The following is a 13447-nucleotide window of genomic DNA, read 5'->3' on the forward strand; positions in this document are numbered from 1 at the left end:
TCAGTAACAACTGCTGTGCCAAACCATAATGGAGCATGAGATAAAAGGAAAAATTGACAAGACATTTTATGGGAGTAACATTTTCTGGGAGATTTCCAAGGCAATAGAGAATATGTTGCCCCAAAAACCTGTATCAGTACCAAAAAAAAAAAAAAAAAAGCAGCAGTGAATTAAGTGCCTGCCTAAAAAACCTAGGAAGAGAACAAATAAGAAGTCCAACATGTTTGGGAAAGAGGAAATAAAATTTGTATCAAGGGGAACAAAGCAAACTTTCACTTAAACTTTAAAAAATTCATTTTTTTAATTGGAGAGGCAGACAAACTCTAAGAGACTCCCAACTTGGGGAAACACACGGAAGGTTGCTAGAGGGGAGGTGGGTGGGGGATGGGAGTACTGCATGATGGACTTACGGAGGGCCCTTGATGTAATGAACACTGGGTGTTATATGCAACTGATGAATCCCTAAACTCTGCCTCTGAAAGTAATAATATGCTATACATTAATTGAATTTAAATAAAAATTTTTAAAAATATTTAAAAATTCAGGGATGAGGAGAGGGGAGTTGCAGGGTTTTCTCTCTTGCTTAACCTAAGAGTACATTGTTGTCAACCAAAGCTCATATGAGATTAATCTGGTTAAAAACAGGAACCACATAAGATTTTCCCTATTAAAATTCCACTTTAAAACAGTTCTATAATGAAAGAAGAAAAATAACTACAAAGTAGGAATATAGGAGAGGCAGAAATAAAAATGCCACTTTTGCACAAGATATATTTATTCATCCACGAAAAGCAAATCCTGAAACACCAGAGGTACTGAAGGAGTTTTGCAAAGGTATAGAAGATACTTGCAAGCTGTGGGAATTTGCCATCAACTAAAACAATTCCAGCTGCTTTCTCCCCAGTGACTCTGAGATATGTAAAAAAAAATCCAGCAGTTCCCCTGCACTCAAGTCTCTGTGGTATCAGACCATGAAAAAAGTGTAAAAGAACCTATCAAATTTCTATATCCCAGAGCCACCCAGCCAAAAAGAGAAGAGTCTAATTACCATAGTGACAATACTATTAAACCTTTGGGTATTAAGGAAGGCAAAAAACAGCATTAACAGAGCACTTACATTACTACTGCTTTACTAGACATTACTAGTGCTTTAATTCTTTCAAAAACCTCAGTGAGACGGTTTGTTATTAGATGTTTTTACAGATAAGAAATTAGGGGCTCAGGCTTCAAGGCCTCTTTCTAGGCCCTAAGTGGGAGAGTTGGGATTCAAATCCAGGTTTGCCTCAGGTCAAACACTATGTTCTTTCCATTCTATCACACTGCCATCCTAGTAATTCAGAGTCCATGTTTACTAAAAAACAAACTATAAAACATGAATGAGAGGGATGTCTGGGTGCCTCAGACAGTTAAGCATTTACCTTTGGCTCAGGTCATGATACCAGCATCCTGGGTCCAAGCCCTCCATCTGGCTTCCCCCTCAGAGAGCCTGCTTCTCCCTCTGCCTGCTGCTCCCCCTGCTTGTTTCTCTTTCTCTCTCTCTCTCTCTCTGACAAATGAATAAATCTTAAGAAAACACATGGATGAGAAAAATTAAAGGAAAACAGATGAATAGGAAAATAGACCATGCTCCTGGCTGGTAAAACTAAATAAAACATCACTTTTTTTTTTAAGTGTGTATTTTTTTTTTAATAGGCAAAACACTTCTATTGGGTCAACATTTAAAATATACAAAAGCATATTAATTTTAATTAACATATACTGTATTATTTCCTTCTGGGGTGCAGGTCTGTGAATCATCAGGCTTACACATTTCACAGCACTCACCATAGCATATACCCTCCCCAGTGTCCATCACCCAGCCACCCTATGCCTCCCACCAACCCCCAGCAACCCTCAATTTGTTTCCTGAGATTGAGTGTCTTACGGTTTGTCTCCCTTTCCGGTCCCAACCTGTTCTATTTTTCCCTCCCTTCCCCCCATGACCTCCTGCCCTGCCTCTCAAATTCCTCATATCAGAGAGATCATAAGATAATTGTCTTTCTCCGATTGACTTATTTTGCTCAGTGTAATACCCTCTAGTTCTATCCACATCATTGCAAATGGCAAGATTTCAGGGGGTTTTGATGGCTGCATAATATTCCATTGTATATATATAACACAGCTTCTTTATCCATTCATCTGTTGATGGATGTATAGGTTCTTTCCATAGTTTGGCTATTGTGGACATTGCTGCTATAAACATTTGGATGCACATGCCCCTTCAGATCACTACGTTTGTATCTTTAGGGTAAATGCCCGATAGTGGGATTGCTGGGTTGTAGGGTAGCTCTGTTTTCAACTTTTTGAGGAACCTCCATACTAAAACATCACTCTTTAATTCAACATGTAGGTCTCCTATAATGCCACTTTAAATCTTTATGAGATACCCTGAAAGTATCTCTCCCCCAAGAAATTTATTCATTGAAAAGGGAAAAATCATAATTTCATTAACAGATGACTCCAGCAGTCACACCTTAATTAGGTGATCGAGGTTAACATCATCAGTAAAGATACATCGATACCATGAACCTCCTGAGAAGATGTCATGAGAAGAACACATCGCCTCTGAGGCATTCTTGTCAAAAACCTATGACCCCATTCTAATCAAGAGAAACCGTCAGATTAAACCCAAACTGAGGGACATTTGCAAAATACCTGACCAGAATTGACTGCAAAGGGTCACAAGGAAACATTTTAGAGTTATGGAAATGTTAACTATATACCTTGAGAGGAAAGGTGTTTAACAAAGGCATATGTATACATTTCTCAAGACTCCTCACTTAAAACTGGTGAATATTATTCTATCTAAATTATATTTCTTTTTAAAAAAAGATGTTATTTATTTATTTGACAGAGAAAGAGTGAGAGAGAGAACAGGAGTAGGGGGAGGGGCAGAGGGAGAAGCAGGCTTCCCGCAGAGCAGGGATCCCGATGTGGGAATCGATCCCAGGACCCTGGGATCATGACCTGAGCTGAAGGCAGACACTTAACAGACTGAGCCACCCAGAATCCCCTATCTAAATTATATTTCAACAAAGTTGGTTTCTAAATATATTTAAACCTAGTACCTGTAGGAAAACAATCCCTTCCACCATTAACAAGTTTACTGTTCTTCCACCTCTTTCCAGAAAGTCTCCCACTTAGCAAGTCTTCGTGACTTTGGTCTCTGAGCCACCCTTAACTTGCAGCCCTCCCTCCTGCCCCCTCCACTTGGCTGTGGTGGCCTGAAGCAGGCCTTGGAAACCCCGTCTTTGGGAGAATTTCCCTCCCAGACCCCAGCTATGTATCCAAGGTGAGAAGCTTTCCAGCTCAACTTCTTCTTGTTATGAAAGTCTCCTCCTCAGAAAAGCCTTCCTTTACTATAGTATCTCCCACAGCTACTCTCTACTACATCACACCCAGCTTATTTCCATCACCCAAACTGATCTATCCTTTGTGATATTATTTACTTGCTTATTGACTGTCTTTTCCCACTAGAATGGCAACTCCAGGAGCACAAGGACCTGTCTGTCTGTGTCTGTCCTCTGTACCCAGCACGGTGCCTGATGCCTAGTAGCCATTCAATACATGTTTATTGAATAAATAGTGATTCATCTACGTTGGTGTTCCCTGGTGGGGAAAAATAACATTAAATGGGGACTCAGAAAATTCATCATTAACCACAGCAATTTAATGCTGCTTAATCATCTTAATATAGCCAAGTGTCCATTTCCTCACCTTAAAAGTCAGGGTGCTAACCAATACCTTTCATATATACTTCTCTGGAGGTGTTGTGCAGATCAAAGAGACAAGCAAGGTGAAAATGTTTGAAAATACGCCTAAATGTGCCCAGTAAATATTTAATGCAAAATAATATTTAAACTAAGAATAACTTTTCTAAAATTTATTGTGTGTCAGGCATTCTTTTAAGTGCTTTCCACCTTAATCCTCCCACCAACCCCCTGAGGTAACTACTCTTATTAGCCCATTTTGCAGATGAGGCAACTGAGGCCCAGAGAGCTGGAATAACTTGCTCAAGTTCACAGTTAGAGGAAGTAGTAGAGTTAGGATTCAAGCACAGATAGTCCTGCCTCTGAAGCTCCCATTTTATACTGCCTCATAGAATACCCAGACCTTGTCCGTCACATCATATAAAGGATAAGTCCCGGCAGAGTGCAGGTAATCCTCAGAGAATGGAGTAGGTCTTTCTCAGAGGCAACAAAAACCTCTGGAGTGGTGTGAATGGTTGCCTGGAAGGAGTCCAGGCTGGTGGCTAGGCACAGGTTTCCAAAGGGTATTGTAAGCATAGGCCTGGGCCCAGAAAGGGGCTAAAAACTACCCCAAGGCAGCAGGCAGCTGGGCCAGCTCCTGGGACTCATGGAGCAGGCAATATTCCCAAGTGCAAAGCAGAGGTGGTACTTAAAATGCAGCCTCGTGGAACAAAATGATACTCCACATTTGCTCCCAGTGCCCAGGGCCTCTACCACTGGTGGGAGGGGGCCGGGCAACCAGAGCAGAAGAACAATGCCAAACAAACTAGCGCGTGCGCGCTGGCAGGGAACAAAGGCAGTCCCTGATGGTGTCCAATCAGTGTTCCCAAGAGCCAGACTACAAAGGCACAGCAGGAAGGAGAAGTTCAGGACACCCAGGTGTTCAGGGTATTTGCCAATCAGTATCAAAAGTATTTTGAAAATTTTAACAGCCAGACCTAGGCTGGAAATTCTCTACTTCCTCCCATCTTCCTCAAGCCTTGGAGCCTGGCTAAAAATCAAATTTGAGGTAACATCTGAGGTGAATCCATAGCTGAGGGAAAATGTGGAAGGGAGGGAACCCCCAAGTTGCTCTTCTAGCTCAGAGAGCTCTATCCATACTTTAAATCCTCAGCATGACAATGCCCTATTTTTGGATCGGCCGTTCTTCTAGACTGTAGGTAGCATGCAACAGATGAGTCTCCTACTTACTGGGAAGCCAGCTAGTCAATGTTTGTTGAGTACTAGCTAACATGTACTGTGTGCTGTGTGCTGACTTTGGGCCAGGCCTCTCACCAGATCTTTGCTGCACCCCTATTGGTAACCCCATTTTGCAACTGAAACAAATGAAGGCAGAGAAGATCAGAAACTTGCTCATACCTGAGATTCAGCACTGGCAGCCAGATTCTGGAGCCTGTAGTCTGAAATACTGTGCTTGATTTAAGTGGCTGGTGGGTAGCCATACATGTGCAAAAGTTAAGAGATGAATGAAGTGTGCTCGTTTAGGAACTTGACAGACATATGGTAGCTGGAGTGTAGGCTGTGCGAAAGGAAGTTCATGGTTGACAAAGCTGGAAATGTCAGCTGGCATCGGACTGTGAAGGGCTTTATGTATCATGGTGAAAATTTTGGACTCACTCCTAAGGTCAATGAGCCTGGCAGTTTCTGGTGAGATGTATGTTCTAGAATGTTCTCTCAGTCTGTTGTGGGAAGGGTAGATTGGGAGAAGCATTGTGCAACTTGGCTGTTATTTATTTCCTTCATTTATTTCTTTCATTCCCCACTCCATCTTCCATGTTTTAAATGCCATCTTCACTGGGCTTTACTGGAGGTGGAAAAGATTTATCCACAACTGGGCCAACATATCTCTGGGGGTCAGGAGAGGGGAGGTAATGGGCACCCTTTCTGGCTGGCTAGAAAACTCCAGCTGTAGTGGAGCCAATTGGTGAAGGGGAGAATGGCAGATTTCCACCTCCTTTCCCTAAGGCTGCACTTTGTCCAACAGCCTGTTACTGACACTCTCACTCGCATCAGATGCTAGGAGGGGTAGACCCCACACTCCACGCTCCCTCTATCCCCAAATGACAAATGGGTGCATTTTCTCTGACCCTGAAGTGGTCTCACACAACACCTCCCAGAAACTATAAATCCTGTCCCAGAACTCACCAAGAGAGAGAAGGAAAGACAAACACCCTAACCTGCTGACCTTCCTCTCAGGGGTTTGATAACATCTGTCTCCCAGAGACCCTACTTTTGGAAAAGAAATTTCTCCAGTCAGAGATTTCAGGTGCTTTTGTCAGCCAGCTCCATGGCACAGGCTGTCTGCTGGAAGGAAGGGGCAGTTGGCCAGGAAAATCTCCTCCAGCACCGAATGGTCCCCGTCTGAACTGATACAGCAACTCAGGCCTCCTCATCCTGATGCAATCTCAAAACCAGGCATACCTCGTATCACTTGTCTTGGCCTATGTCTCTATTTCCTTTCAAGTATATTCCTGGGGTCTCCAAACTCCTCCCCTAACCCTCCCTTCTCTTTCTCTGTCCTTCTGATACATGTTGGAGGACCCCAGGATCTATCTTCAGCTCACTGTCTTCTTACCACCAGCACCCCCTAGCTGTACCTGCTTTGCAAAGGGTTGGCAGATGGCCCAGCTGCAGCCAGAAAGAACTGGGGCCAGGGTTTGGTTCCTAAAGAAACCAAGAACCAAAGGAAGCAGAGGTGGGTCTGAGAAGTTCTCACAGTGATGTTTCTTTGTTGGGAACTGGGTTGGAGGTGAGGAGAGCCTAGGACTTTAAAATGCAGATTTCCACGCCCTGTCCAAGAAAAGTCTTGATTCCTTAGTTTGGGGCTGCAACACGGGCATGCATATTTGGAAAAATCTTCTCTAAATGACGGTCTATTATTAACCCTTCATGTTTTGAAAAAATTAGGACCTATGGAGACTTGCAAGATTAGTACAGTGAGTACCTATAAACCCTTCATCCAGTTTCATTTGTCCAACATTTGTTGGACAAATGTTTTGCCACCTTGCTTGATCTATCTACCTAAGCACACAACTGAAGAAAAGAAAATCATGTATATATAATTATTATGTTAAATAAGAATTATTATTTTGCTGAACCATTTGGAATTTAGCTGCAGATCTCTTGATATTCAACACTAAATATTTCATTGTTTATCTCCTAGGAACAAGAGAGTCTTCCACATACAATTCATATTCAGTTTTCTTTAAATATCCCAATAATGGCCTATATAGACATTCCCTTCAGTCCCACCCACAATACATAAAACGCATTTAGTTATCCTCTAGTCTCCTGTAAGCTAGAACAGTTCGGCAGCCATTTTGCTGGTCTTTCATGACATGGACTTTTTTTTTTTTTTTTTTTTTTTTTTTTTTTTAGTGCAGGCTAGTAGTTTTGCAGAATGTCTGAGAGATTTTGACCTACAGCCAGGTTTCAGGACAGCTTTCAGAGTCCTTTAATTTGGAGATGTCACAACCAGGCAATGAACTGAAGGGCAGGCCTAAGGTCAAAATGGCAGGTTAGGAACCAGACAAAAACTGGAAGGAGATCAGGAGTGAAGGGAGGAAGGGTGTTGGCTGGGCAAGTTGGATGGCTCAAAAATACGAGGTCACAGCAGCTATTCTTCCTATGGTTACAAACACTGAAATCCCTGCAGCAGTGATTGACATGGTGATTCACATAGTGAATCCCTCTGTCTTCTCATCTTGTCTCCCATGCCCCAGACCCCCATACATAGCCATCTTCTGGACGTAGACATTTATTGAGCATGGGCTACGTGCCAGGCACTGTTCTAAGCACATGGCATCCTTAAACCATGGCGACAAACTCTCTCCAGTGGTCTCTGTTTAATGGGCTAAGAAACCGAAGCACAGAGGGGTGGTAACCTGTTCAGGGTCTCACACAGCTAGTAAGGCGGGGGCGGGGGGGGACCAGAGTTTGAACCCAGGCAGTTCTGGCTCCAAAACCCTCACTTTTTAAAATGATTTTATTTTTTAAATTATTATTCAATCAAATTGACTTTTCTTCATTTTGTTTACAGCTCGATGAATTTTGGCCCATGCATAGATTTGTGTAACCACCACCACAATCAAGATATATACAGATCAGGTCCGTCACCCCAAAAGTCTCCCTCTTGTGATCCCTTTATAGCCACACCCACGCCCCTCCCCAACCTATGGAGAATGCTACTTCTGTTTTGTTCCTTTTGCAGGCTGTGTTTCCAATGCCAGGTAAGATTTTTTTTTTTAAGATTTTATATACTTACCTGACAGAGAGAGAGATCACAAGTAGGCAGAGAGACAGACAGAGAGAGATGAGGAGAAAGGCTCCCTGCTGAGCAGAGAGCCTGATGCGGGACTTGATCCCAGGGCCCTGGGACCATGACCTGAGCCGAGGGCAGAGGCACAACCCACCGAGCCACCCAGGCGCCCGCCAGGTAAGATTTTCAACATTTTGTACCATTAAGCGGGTCTTTCCTAGTGTTTGCCAACCGGTGGTCAGACAGTTGGGTCCTGAGGGAGGGAGGACCACTTCACTCAGTTCTGTCTTCGTTATGCTAATTAGAATCAGTTCAAGGCACGTAGAGGTCAAGACTAAATTAACCCTGGAGTCCATAAACAGCTTTACCAAGCAGCTTTCCTGTGCGTCTCACTCTCCCTTATTTTTCCAGTTCTCTGGGCTCTGACTTTTGGTTCTCTGGGCTAGTAATAACCCATGTCCAGGACTGCCGTGAGGCTGGGGCTGAGTAGCAGGGGACAAAGAGAGGAGGAGACAGAGACAAAAAGAAAGGAATGGGTTTGGGCCCTCGATGTTAGAACTGCAGGTCCCTTGGACAGAGAGGAAGGTAATGTACACATTTGGGCTCCTGCCATTTTCCATTCCCTGTTGCTCTTTGCCACCCGCACTGTGGGCCTCCCTGATGACTGGGGTACAAGGGAACTGAAAAACAGAGGAGAGAAGAAGCAGCAACAACATCATCGAGCCGCAGAGGGAGGAGGAAACCGTTCGCCAGTAAAAAAAAAACACCTCGAATGAAAAAGGTGCAAAAGATTTTCCCAGATTGAAAAGAGATTCCCCTAACACAAGAGGAGAAGAGAAAGAGTGGCAGAGCCTGGCTTGGCTTCGGGGCGGTGTGCAGGGAGGGCCCCAAAGAGAAGTAGTGAAGTGGGGAATCTAGGAAGTTGAAACCCTAAGCAAAATTTCCTCACAAAAGCAAGAGACCACTGCCAGACCTGAAGCACCCTGCATAGGGGTCAACAGATATCTCAGCATTAACCACAGTGAGCCAGACTTGATGACCTCCAGTCCATACCCCAGACCCTGGTACATACAAAATACAGGAAGTCGGGCACCTGGGTGGCTCAGTCGATTAAGCGTCTGCCTTCCGCTCAGATCATGATCCCAGGGTCCTGGGATGGAGCCCTGGCTCCCTGCTTAGCAGGGAGTCTGCTTCTCCCTCTCCTTAGGCTGCTCTCTCTCTCTCTCTCTCTCTCTATCAGTCAAATAAATAAATAAAATCTTTAAAAATAAAATAAAATACCATAAGTCGTGCACAATTCTGAATGAGGGGCCCCCAAATAATTAACGTTGAGTTTCTCTCCAGCCTTATGGGGATTGGGAACTCAAGATGGAATTAACTCTGGTTTATAAAGAAATGTGATATTTCTTATCCATCTGAGTTGCGGACTGAGGCGCATACCTCCTACATTAGTCTGGCATTCTCCAGGGCTCCTGCTGCACATACAGAATCTTTGTGAAGATTAGAAAAACAGGCACTGCCTCTGGACTGACCAGTTAAGGAAAGGCTCACTTTCGTCTGAGCTGGCAGTGTTGGGCCAGAACATTTGGTCTGGTAAGTGGAATGTGGGCTAGATTTCAGCTCCCATTCATGCTCCCTGTACCATATTCAACCTGCACTGCTATGCTTGTCAATCCTAAGTGGCCCCTGTCCCAACCCACCTTTCCCATCACCACCAGAAGTCTTGGTCTAAAACACACACCAGACCCTGGCACTGCTCTGCTTAGAGTCCTTCAGCGGTTCCCTATTGCCTAGATTGGCTCTGACAAATACAGTAGCCACCAGTCCCCTGTGGCTCTTGAGCGTCTCAGACGTGACTAGCTCGGATTGAGGTGTGCTGTACGTGTAAAATATATGCCATATTTCAATCACTTTGTATTCAAAAAAGAATGCAAAATATGCAATTAATAATTGTTCATACTGATAACCTGTTGAAATGATGATATTTTTGATATGTTGGGTTAAATAAAATATTAGAGTTTATTTTACCTGTTTCTTCTTTTCTTTTTAATGTGGCTAATAGAGCATTTAAAATTGATTATGTGGCTGACATTATATATATTTGTTGAAGATTTTATTTATTTATTTATTTCAGAGAGAGAGAATGAAAGCAGGAGAGCACAAGCAGGGGGAGCAGCAGGCAGAAGGAGAAGCAGGCTCCCTGCTGAGCTGGGAGCCCAATGCAGGACTCAAACCCAGGACCCTCGGGATCATGACCTGAGCCAAAGGCAGATGCTTAACTGACTGAGCCACCCAGGCAACTGAGCGTGTTCTGGTGTTGTTTCTGCTTCTTCTATAGTCTTATCTACCCTCCACTCTTCCTCCTTTCTCCCTGCGACCTCCAACACATTCATAAACACATTCATTCACCCGGACTTGCAGCCATTCAAAACCCCTTCACATTCTCTTTTTACCTTCGGTGCACAACCTTTTTCCTGTCTCCTGTTGTCAAATGTACTTGCGTCCCTTGAGTCTTGGGTTCCTCGAGTGTAAAATGAAGAAAGAGCTGTAGGTAATCTAACATTCCTTCCAGGCCAGTGGTTCTATAATTTGACTTTAAGAAGCACACCGTAGCATGGATAATCCAACAGTCCTTTAGATTTGCATTCAATGTGAGAAAATAAAATATACCACGCACTGGTGGCCTTCCTGCCTGCCGGGCTCTGTTCCAATTACTTTCGGTGCCACTTAATCTCCTCAGCCATCCCATGAGATGAGTACTATACTATTGTTATCCCTCTTGTATAGATGGGAAAACCTAGATTCAGAGAGGTTAAGTGATTTGCCAAGGTTACCAGAGACTTCAGTGCTCAGGCTCTGAACATCTATACTGTGTTCGAGAAACTGGAAATTGATAGCACTTGCAACTGAAGGAATCCACACAGTGAAATAATGACTCGGGGGGAAAGATGGCAAGCTGCCCAGACCTCTTATCCTGTTCTCGCTCTTTTGAAATTTGACTGCCGTGTCTCTCCTGACACCGGCAGACAGCAGTCTCCCTCTGTCACTGTCTGACCTTCCTTCCAGGTTTATATTCCCATAAAAGCTCAATTATGAAGCATCAGCCTACAACTCATGACCTCTGCCTGTGGACACCATTGAATGCTTCCCCTTCACTCTTGCTCAGCTCTCCCAAGAATCCAAAGGTTCCGACCAGCAGGGGATCCTCATTATTCCTCAGGTTCCTCTCTTCAGGTTTAGGGATTTCCTGATTCTGGAATTAGGTTGCCTTCCCAACAAGAAATACATTGGTCTAATAATCCCACCAGGTCATAGGTAAACATGGAGGAAATATGCAAATAAGAGCACAGAAGCGTATCCTTATTAATTTGGTCTCTCCTCAACACACATTCACACTCTTCTCTCTCACACACACACTCATACTTTTTTTTTTTTTAATTATTCTCAGGGTGCCTGGCTGGCTCAGGTGGTTAAGTGTCTGCCTTTGGCTCAGATCATGATCCCAGGGTCCTGGGATCAAACCCCAAAGCCAGCATCAGGCTCCCTGCTCAGTGGGGAGACTGTTTCTCCCTCTCCCTCTGCCCCTACCCCCTGCTAATGCTTTCTCTCTCTTCGAATAAATAAATATTTTAAAATATTTTAAAAATATAAAAATATTATTCTCAAAGCAACATAACAGCAACGTTAAAGAGGAGGTGTGGGAAAAATCATCTTAGGCGAGTTACTAAGAAATGCTGTGAGATCTGTCAGAACTGGGTTCCACTCAACTTTGCTATGTGACCTTGAGCAAGATAGCTTCTCTGAGCCTTCTGATAAACTGCCAAGCCCCCTCCATCCCTTTAATTCCCCCTACCATGTCTCTAGCCATTTAGCCACCCTGCTTTGAATTCTTCCACAACCCCGGGCATTCAGCTTGCTTTTCTGTCGTTCAGGAATTGTCAACTTTCACTCTCTGCCTTGGGGTTCAGCTTCCCCAAGATTGACTGAGGTGTGGGATCCAGGTCTGCAGATTCCCCTTCTTTGCTGCCCTCCAAAGACAGGGGGCCATGACCCGGCACCTGGAAATTTTTCTTCATCTGGTACTTTTCATGATTTTCAGTCAAAGGTTTTGATGTCCACCCCTTCGGGGAAACAGAGAGGGATTAACAAAAGTCGCTGACACTGAATTATTGGCAAAATTTCCAGAATCTTGGGAAGTTCTCTGAGTCCCTGTCCCTGTTGTTTTGCTCCTTGCCGGATGCTCCTCTGAAGCCCCAGGAGCCTTCTGTTCCATTTTATCTCTCAGGATGGGGTTCATTATTTTTCTCATTTGTATAATCCTGAGCATGTCATTTACCTTGAGTCTCAGTGGACATAATATCTCCTGCTACTTATTTCTCCCTCATGCTTTCTTCTTCTTCTTTCTAATCTTCTGCTTTTTCATTGCCCCCCCTCAGCTGGAGCACTCTCCCCAGCTCCCAGCCCAGTCTTTGTACTGCTGGCAACTTAGTCTTTAGGTCTCAGCTTAACTATCCCCTCCTCAGAGAGGCCTTCTCTGTGTATCAGGTCTAAAGTAAATCATCTGCCCTCTTACTTTCTCTTGGAATTTCTTCTTCCTAGCAGTTATCACAGTTTTCAATTATGTATTTACTCGTTGGCTTATGTGTTATCTGTGTCAGGCCTAGACTGGGGCCTACAGAGAGATGGAGGTCGTTGACACAGAGCCGCTGTGGCTGAGCCCCAGTCGGTGGGGGCACATTTATTTGGTATTACATGTTCTCTCTGTGGTTCCCACACACAATCCGATTACACCAAAGATTTTATTCTTAAAAAATTAGAGGCTGGGAGTAGAATCTATCGAAGAAGTGGAAAGACTGGGGGAAGGGACACCCTTTCCTGTCGCTCCCTTACTGCCTCTCTCCCACACGCTGTCCTGCGTTCTCCCCACACTCCAAATTCCTCTTTCTCTACTACCAAAAATATCCCTCCCCTCACTTTTGCCACAATTTTTTAGCCCTCAGGAGCCTTTTTTCCCCTTTCTCTCCAGATAATTATGTATTAAGGAACATTGCTGAGCAAGTCAAACAAGGCCTCCTTTGTTGTCTCCCCGTCCCATTTTCCCTACCCCCACCAGAAGCAAACGATATTGTGAATCTGGTGTGTGAAGTTTTAATCCAAGATTGGCTTCCTGAGGACAATGACTCCACTCTTGCATCCTCCAGATCTTCTGCCCCAAGCCCAGGGCTTCATAAGTCAGCCTGTGATGAATGCAGGGAGGAGTGGACTTTCTATTTTGTCTTAAATACTAATTACTGCTTTCCTTCCCCAGGGGATGCTGTCCTGTGAGGGGTACAGGGGCAGTGCCTGCCCTGGAGGTATTTCTGCTACGAGAGAGGAGAGAAAGAAATACATAATACGGTGT

The sequence above is a fragment of the Mustela putorius genome, unplaced genomic scaffold (genome assembly GCF_011764305.1).
Source record: "Mustela putorius furo isolate JIRA1106 unplaced genomic scaffold, ASM1176430v1.1 tig00003903_pilon_pilon_pilon, whole genome shotgun sequence".
Classification (NCBI taxonomy): Eukaryota; Metazoa; Chordata; class Mammalia; order Carnivora; family Mustelidae; genus Mustela; species Mustela putorius.